The sequence below is a fragment of the Ceratosolen solmsi genome, unplaced genomic scaffold (genome assembly GCF_000503995.2).
Source record: "Ceratosolen solmsi marchali unplaced genomic scaffold, CerSol_1.0 scaffold11, whole genome shotgun sequence".
NCBI classification, from domain to species: domain Eukaryota; kingdom Metazoa; phylum Arthropoda; class Insecta; order Hymenoptera; family Agaonidae; genus Ceratosolen; species Ceratosolen solmsi.
The window spans coordinates 5,432,752-5,441,349 of record NW_011948416.1 but is presented as its reverse complement, the minus strand read 5'-3'; the positions used below and the strand labels follow the sequence as shown (position 1 = coordinate 5,441,349).

General features: G+C 43.4%; 1 protein-coding gene across 7 annotated transcripts in view; it reads left to right on the top strand.

Moving 5' to 3' along the window:
• LOC105359223 (zinc finger protein 90-like) overlaps window positions 1-8,598 on the top strand; it is a 30,629-nt gene that overhangs the window by 9,298 nt on the left and 12,733 nt on the right. The window lies entirely within an intron of this gene.

Sequence of the window (8,598 nt, the reverse complement as noted above, 5' to 3'; positions counted from 1 at the left end):
TCGCGCTCCCATATCACATACACACTCTCTCTCTCTCTCTCTCGTGCTCCTTTACATACGCACCTAACCTCAAAATTCGGTCGGATACGGTCTGGAAGACAACGCGCGTGATCGAGACCCGAAAGAGCCGCCGGGACCAAAGGCTGCACTGCTCTAGCCTCTCTGTATCCCGTGCAGGATCCTCGATAACTTACTTTCTCGCATGTTTGATCCTAATGGGAAATCGTGCGCGCGCGCGGGTGGATAACAGAGCTAGTATAGTAGTAGCCTCCCGCCTCGGGGCGGTTAAACTTGGGTGATCCCCGGTGCAGCGGCAACGGTGGCAGTGACGAGTTGGGGGCTCCCTTCTTTTTCTAAAATCTCTCCCTGCCCGTGTGCCCTGCCAGCCCCTACCCCTCGAGTCGTGGCCCCGCGTGGTGTCAGTCCATTCCCACTCTCTCCCACCCTCCCTCTTTTATGAGCTTGGGGACTCCAAGCATCCGTCCCCCGCTGAGTGCTCTACGAATCTTGCACCCTTACGTGTTGGGTATCGCGTTTCGAGTGGAGGCCGATTTTCTCTCAGACTCGCCATCCGGGTGCGCTCAATGCCAAATGACGTTGAGCAATACGTGACGGTCACGCTCTAATCTCGTAACTCGTTGGCCCTCAGCCGTGTCCTGACTGTCACAATTACGAGTTGATTACTCGTCGCGACGTTTTTAATGACGGGACGATGGAAAAATTGTTGGATTTCTTCGTCTATGAAAGATGACTAAACGAGCGGCTCGTGGCTACGTCGATCGTTCTGCCCGACGTGGCGCGAAGCGCAATCCACTCTTTCGGACATCGAATGCGCGCTCGTCATATTCGTTGGGGATTTACCGAGTACTCCGTTTGCGCTGTGTCACTCTGCGGCGTACAGTGCACTACTCTCACTAAAGCGCCCAAGTTTTACGTCGTTACTAGCATCGTCTTCGAGTGCCTTCGAAACGAGCCTCTCGACTACGTGTGTTAAGGCTTAAAGGCTGAGTAGGCTTTCAAGAGTAAAAATTTTCTTATTCTTCCTCGCAAGTCTCGTTTCTTGTTTTGCTATAAAACGTTTTATATGATCGAACAGCACTGTTAAATGTATTTATGGCATTCGATCAGCTTCAAGTTTAGAAGTGTTTTTATCTTCCGTTGACATCTTCGTTGTAGGTATATTGTTTTTTAAAATATTTTTCTGCTCCTCTTATTCCGCTGTCATATCAATATGACTCGATTGACTCGAATATTATTGAGTGTTTTCATTACATAATGTGCGCTTGCCGACGTTGGCGTATCGAGGTATATAAAAATAACGATGGCATCGAAATGTTGATAATGCAATACAATTTGATTATAGCAATGGGATTATTGATTTGGTGTCTCCATGCTTTTGTCAGATATTTAAAAAGCGCCGAGTATGCGATGTGTTGTTAAAATGGTCGATAGTTACACTGTCAAGGTATGCACCGTTCGATAATAATTAATAAATAATCTCTCCCCCCACCCCCTCCATACGATGCACGTATTATTACTTTTCGATAAAAAAGTTTCCGAGTTATATGTATCTTGTGTATGTCGCGCGTGCGTTGTCTGGCGACTGTAGCGAATGAGCATCGAAATTTATGGAATAGGTTATACGGAATATATGATTGAGGGCGCAATTGGGAATTGTAATGGGGGTTGTTGGTATATCTATTTGAAATAAACTCGAGAGAGAGAGAGAGAGAGAGAGAGAGAGCGCTAGTGAAAACTGCTCGCCCGTTTTCTTTGCTGCGTGCTACTGCTCTTCGTCTGATTTTCACAATTAGGCTACGCTCCGAGGAGCAGAGGAAAGAGCCTTTTTTAAAAATCATACGTATTATGGACTTTAAATTCTATTTTTATAGATACTCGATAATATCGAGCAGAAAACTCGAAAAAATACATGAAATTAATGATAGGTCAGTTTGCATATATATATATATATATATATATATACATATGTATACATATGTATATATTTAATGTAGGTTGAAGTTCTGAAGTATTATTATTGCGCTGGGATTAATAATTACACGGGAAAACAGAATACAAAAATTACTTTAAAAGTCCGGTTAGAGTTTGTGAGTAATGTTACGGTTACTTAACGACTATCAGTGGCTCATTTGACAGAAGCTAATGTACGCTTCTCAAGTAATTTTTTCTTGTTTTTCTTTCCCGTGTATCCGCTAGAGTTTGTCACACAGTTCTCAATTGACCAATAGGAAATTAAGAATTACTAATACACGTCTTATTAAATTGTTAAAATGAACTATTAACTTTTTATAGAAATGCCTGTTCCAGAGATAATCAGCCTTTGGAGACAAATTGATTTTTTGAAAGAGCCGATGATATTTTACGAAGCTCTCACGATTTATGAGAATAATCTAAATGATATATGATAAGATATAAAAATTACGTAATCAATCTTAATATGAAATTATTATAAATCATGTACCAATGTTCAAAAGACTGCAATAAAGAAATATTTAAGTAAATCGCAATTTTCGGTGTTAACAGTAATCTTTTTTTTAAAAAGAATATTCCTAAAGCTGTACATGGGAATCGTACGCTCAAAATTCATTCACACGCGTATGTAACCACGTCCGCACGAAAACTCTTCTTGAACTGATGCTAATGAAAATCAAAAGCCCTTCGGAATTTATGGATAAACTTTATGATGCAAATGAATACCAATTCGTTAAAGTAAGACAATTATTTTATTATCTTCTATCTTGTAGCATATGCAATAATAGCCTAAGACATGAATAAAGATTTATTCTCGTGAATACATTGTGAATTCGTCGATGTAGATTTGGAGCTCGAGGGTTTTAAGTACGGTTGAATAAAAACTATATCTTAAATGTACCTGCATACATTCGAAAATGTATACATATAATAAATATGCGCTTTTTGTGTGTGTGTGTGCGTGCGTGCGTGCGTGTGTGCGTGCGTGTGTGTATAATTGTTTTAGACAAACATTGTTATACTGCCAAAGATACAACGGCACTGTTACGTAAGCATTACGTACTTTTGAATTACGGTCAAATTCAAATCTACACCCTTCTTCGTAATTTAAAAATTAAATTTGGGATTAAACGCAAAGAGTTATGTTGTTAGTCGCTGCGAGTTTATGAAAGCTGCGTTTACATATGATTGACATTCAACCGTCAAGGAGCCCTTAAGTTCTACTTTAATGCCCTCGTGAAATGAATTTTGAGTATACGGTCGGGGCGAGTGTCTCGAGGTGGGGTGGAATTGGTTGTGAGGCGGCGTAGAGGGCGGGAGTGGGAGACAGTGCGAGTCGACAGACACCAGTCGCAGGGGCCGGGCTTTAAGCCTCGGAGCCGCTCGACAAGGTGTCCACGACTCGACTGCGAGGAGTCGATCTGGCCGGTCCATCGGCCGCTTCGATCCCTCTCTGTCTCCCCGCTCCCCTTCTCTCTACCTCCTTCCCTCGCCAGTTTGCCAGCTGTTCTCACTCCGACGGCGTGCACCGGGTCAGGGGGCAAAAATCGGAGGCCACCGGCAAGAAGGCATAACGGGGAGGGGGAGGACGTTTGGCGCACAGCGCGACTCCGGGCCACGGATCGCCGTGTCGACTGGCGGCTCTCGGCTCGCCTCGCTGCCGGCTAGGCTGCCTTTGCCTGCCTCTCTCTCTCTCTCTCTCTCTCTCTCTCTCTCTCTGCCTGCCCCCTGCTTCCGCAGAAAGAAGGGGGAGAGAGAGGAGAGATGACAGCCCGAAGAGAGTGAGCAAGAGCGGCTTGGTATACGCGCGGAGAGAGGGAGAGAGAGAGATCGAGGGTGGGAAACACGACCCGCGGAGTGGAACCGAAAGCGAGACGCAGCTCTGCTGTGGGGGGTGATGACACACACAAACACGCGCGCGCGCTCACACACACACACACTCATATATATATATATATATATATATATATATATACGCAGAGAGAGAGAGAGAGAGAGAGAGAAGTAGCAGGCACACACGCGTGTAAACGGGCGTTCAAGGGAAGGGGGAGGAGGTCGGTTGCCAGTGAACTTGGCAGGGCGAGAGTCAGGAAGAGAACGAGAGATTTTCGGCGCTAGCGAGAGTGAGACGAGCGGCTTTTTAGAGCTTTCAGGTGGGTGGGGGAGATACGTACTGCCACCGATATAAGAGAGAGAGAGAGAGTGTGTGTGTGTGTGTGTGACAGAGTGAGAGCGAGCGAGCGATTGTTATAGAGGGGTCGGGGAGGGGGACGGGGGTGGGAGAAGGTCAGGCAGGCAGGCAGGCAGGCGAGCGTCGGCGTAGTCATCGTCGCGAAATCCCGCCACAAACGCGCGCACATTGTGCTCGAGCTTGGCTGTGGACGCTTTTGCCACAAGACTTCCTTCGCGAGCAAGTTACAAGCTCATCTCGATGACCTTCCTTGCGCTTGATTTTACTGCCCTTAGGAGCACACGGTTCGGCTGATTGACGAACACGTGGCTCCGACAATGTGTGTTAATGTTAATTGTTTTCGTTAATGGATCTTGAGACGTGAAAAATCCCGATTTTCCAACCTCGTCTTATTGGTTTTTTTCAATGATGCTTATTGGCATTTGAATGGTCCAAGATAGAATTCGTCAGTAGGCAATTTCCACAATTCACTACTGCTGCTTAATTCTTGTAATTAGACGTTCTGCATATATTTATATGCTTTATGTCAAAAGGTGAAACGATTAAATCGTATTTTAAAGACTTCGTCGGAGGAATTATTAAAAAATTAAATCTGGAATGACGTGCGTGTAATGTTGATCCCCGTGTAAGAGTCATACGCTTAAGTATCGTTAAGGTAATAAAAATATTTTAATGTAGCCGTCTTAATGCGGTTCTTATGATTGCGTCTTATGATCTTATGATCGAGCATCTTTTATTATAATAAACGAGAGTATCCTTAATTATGAGAAAATATTAATCCGCAATGTTATTTGTAATTGTATTATTTCAGCAATAAATAGCATTGCTATGAAAATAAATTCGGCTTACATTTACAATTGGTACTTATACAAAAGGTGTAAGTCTTTCATCGTGGGCAATAAATTTATTTCCCTCATTCCTATTTTTGAGGAAGTATTTTTCAATCGAAAATTTTTGGTCGAATGCCAATGTTTCATTTTGTTCGTAAGCAAACGAGATATTTTAGATTTTACAGTTTCCTTTTCAATTTCCGGGTTTAAAAGAAAAAATGCATTGAATAAGCTTTCGGCTGATCAATTAAAGTATTAAAATATTCATTAAGACTAAATATTGAATCAGAAGTTCCTCAAATTAAAAGTAAATAACAAGTTGTTTCTGTTATTGGTGACAAATAAAATACGCATTTACTTTTGTTTGGAAACGTTTGCAAATACAGATCGATGGAATTTTCTTATTCAACTAAAAAGTAAATTTTGATTTCTTCATCTTATCGGACAATTGAAAAACCCTATTATCGAATTGCAACTTTATTCTTTCAATTCAACTATTTAAATTTTCAGTTCACAAATGAAATTAGAAAATTGCACAGACTCATAGTTTACATTCAAGATGTTTCTTCAAATCTTCATATTTTTAAAAGTTTTGAAGAAAAAAAAACAGAAAAGAAATCCGTTCACATGTACCATTCAACACACATATAATTTCATTTTAATTTAATCAATCAGTTTTATTAAAGCACCGTTCGTCGAAATAGTAATACATTAAGTAAATGTGAAAGAAAAAAATAAATAAATAAAAGCGCACTCAATTTTACTAACGAGCATTAAGTTTATCCACGATATTAACGATCGTCCTAAGAGTCCTTTTTCCAATTCTAAATCTCATAACTGCCCTGAAATAGTCGTCCTCGAGCATCGCTTTAATTCTGTTTATATTTCTGCTTTATTCGATATACATATATATATATATATGTAATAATCAATACACATTTCTATTTTATCAATAGACTAATTATTTTTAATTTTAGTACGAGAAGCAAGCGGGTTGAAAGAGAGAGAGATTTTATTTCAGCTAAAGTCTCAGCCAGCGACGAATAATGAGTATTAGACAAAAAAAACTTTACATCACGTAGACAACTTATTGAAAATCCTTTGCGGGCTCTCGAAAAGAATAGGATCAGCCCTCAAAGCGGTATTGGCTTCACCAAAGCTCTCCAGCAGCGTCATGAGCGAATAAGAGAGAACAACTCGCGATATGACGTGAAGTTTTACGCGTTGGGAGAAAGGTGAAAATAATTGATGAACAAAGGAAATAAGGATAGCTCTCGAGTCTGCCAGGCGGTGCACCAAATGCCGGGGGCCGCTGAATCGTAATACGACAAAAATAGACAATCGGGGCTTGTAGATCTATCACTGTGCTGCAGCGAAAGCTTCGTCTTTACGCAGCTTTTTCATTTCACCAGAGGCATTTTTCATTCTCTTTCTTATTTTCGAGATGACAAGAGCTTGCGATAATTATCGCCTCTGCTCGCTTTATTTTGACCACGTAGTTTCGTTCCAAGTTTTTCAAGCACTTTTTCACGCGATTGAACTTCCGCAATCCTCGATAATTCATTTAATACCTTTTACATTTTTCCCATTCTGCTTGTACGTATTTTTTTCTCATTTTTACGATTCATCGTGCACTATCTCATATGATTAAGCATAACGGCGCGATCGAAGCGAATTTTAACTTGTCTTCGGGTTAGCAATGCCAATACCGATCACCTCCCGTCTTCCTCTCCTCATCCGGTGCCGTTCAGCCATATGATTGCCAGCGCTCTCCGTCACCTCCCCCTCCGACAGCTTTTTCTTTCATCTTACGTCTTTCTCCTTGCGCTTCTTCGCGCGTTGGTCTCGTATGCCCCCCTCCCTCCCACTACTACCACTTCTCGTCACCCTGGGCCCCTTCCCACCGCTCGTAATCCCTTGTCGAGTTTCCAGGAGTAGCGCACCCCCACCCCGGTCAGGGCACCCCGCGCCTTCCACGCTTCGCCGATTCACTCTCCCATCGTTATCCACCTCCTACTACATCTACACCACACCACGCTCTCTCTCTCTCTCTCTCTCTCTCTCTCTCTCTCTCTCTCTTCGACGCTTCGTCCACCTCTCCAGCTCTTCCTCTTCCATGCCGTCATCCCGTAGCAGTCTCGTAGGGATATTGGTCTCAACAAGAGACGCCTCACACCAAATGGGAGTGGGGCTCGCTTGCCCCCCCGGGTGTACACGCGGTGTCCCAAACTTGTCTACCCTCTCTCGTGCTCTCTCCCTCTCTACGACACACCACCACTCTGTATCTCTTCTTTGCCCCTCCCCTCTCACACACACACACACACACACACACACACACACACACACCTCCCCTTTTCTTCCCGCTCTTTCTCGCACGCGACTATGCTCCTTCTCTTTGATTTTTCCTTGTGAGGTTGAGTTAGGCTTCGGACGCGCGCACGTGACCGTAACCGAGTGGAACAATGCAACTTGTTGCATCCGGACACGTTATCGTCACGAGTTGTTGACACGTCGTAGTCGTCGTCGTCACTTCATTGATGCTGTAACGATTTTGTTTATGGACTGTAGTACTTATCGGATTCTATTTTGGTATCTTCGATGTTGTACGTCTAAGCATATATTTTTTGTTCACGTACAAACGAGTAACGGATCTCGGTTGTCCGTATTGACATCAAAACTAGCCTGCGAATGACAGACGATGACGCCTACTTATCCATCAGGTTACGATACCGTGATCTTTAACCCTGGACAATATCAATCATAAATAAGAGGCCGATTAAGGACTTTGTTCATACTCATCCGGTCACTGTAAACAATCGCAAGCTGTTCGCACACGTTATGTATTAGCTCTGTCTCTCTTTACCGCTGCCGTCACCTGTCTTTATTTCTGTTTCTAGCCCCCCTCCCCCTTCCAACCCGTCTCCTACTCTACCGCCACGAGACGACCATCTCTCTATCTCTCACTCTCTCACTATCTCACTCTCGCTCACTTACTCTCACTTTCGTTCGCTCTCCATATCCCTGTAATACGCGTGCTGCAACGCAGTGGCGAGGGAGGGTGAAGTGGGGGATTCTCCCGTCGTTCCCCCGGTTAAGTCCGCAGCCGGTGCGACCAGCCGCCGGCACCGCGACCCCACCCTCTACTTCTTCCCTCTCCCCGGTCACGTCCCTTTCTACAATTCTCTCAATATCCCGCGCAGACGGGGAGAGATCTTTTCTCCTTCCGCGAGTTTACGCAGGCAAGGCCGATTATACCTAAACCGCTGGTAAACACTCGACTTGGCGCGAGCCTCGCCGAACTTTAAAACTGGGATTAAAGAAGCTTTCGTCGATCAAATATTTTAACATGAAATGTGTTTACCGTCAAATAACTTTTTAGTATTGGATTTAAATTGTACTGTTTAATATCGAAGGGACTTTGTAGCATCGTTAAATAGCTTTATGCACTCGAATCGCATAAAGTATTACGAGGCTTGCAAGCTTAACACGCCCATTGAAAGCAGAGCAATCCTATATGGATATCGGGAATAGGTTGCTTTCCTTACCCCCCCCCCCCCCTTTAACTTGTCCCTATAATTATTTTAA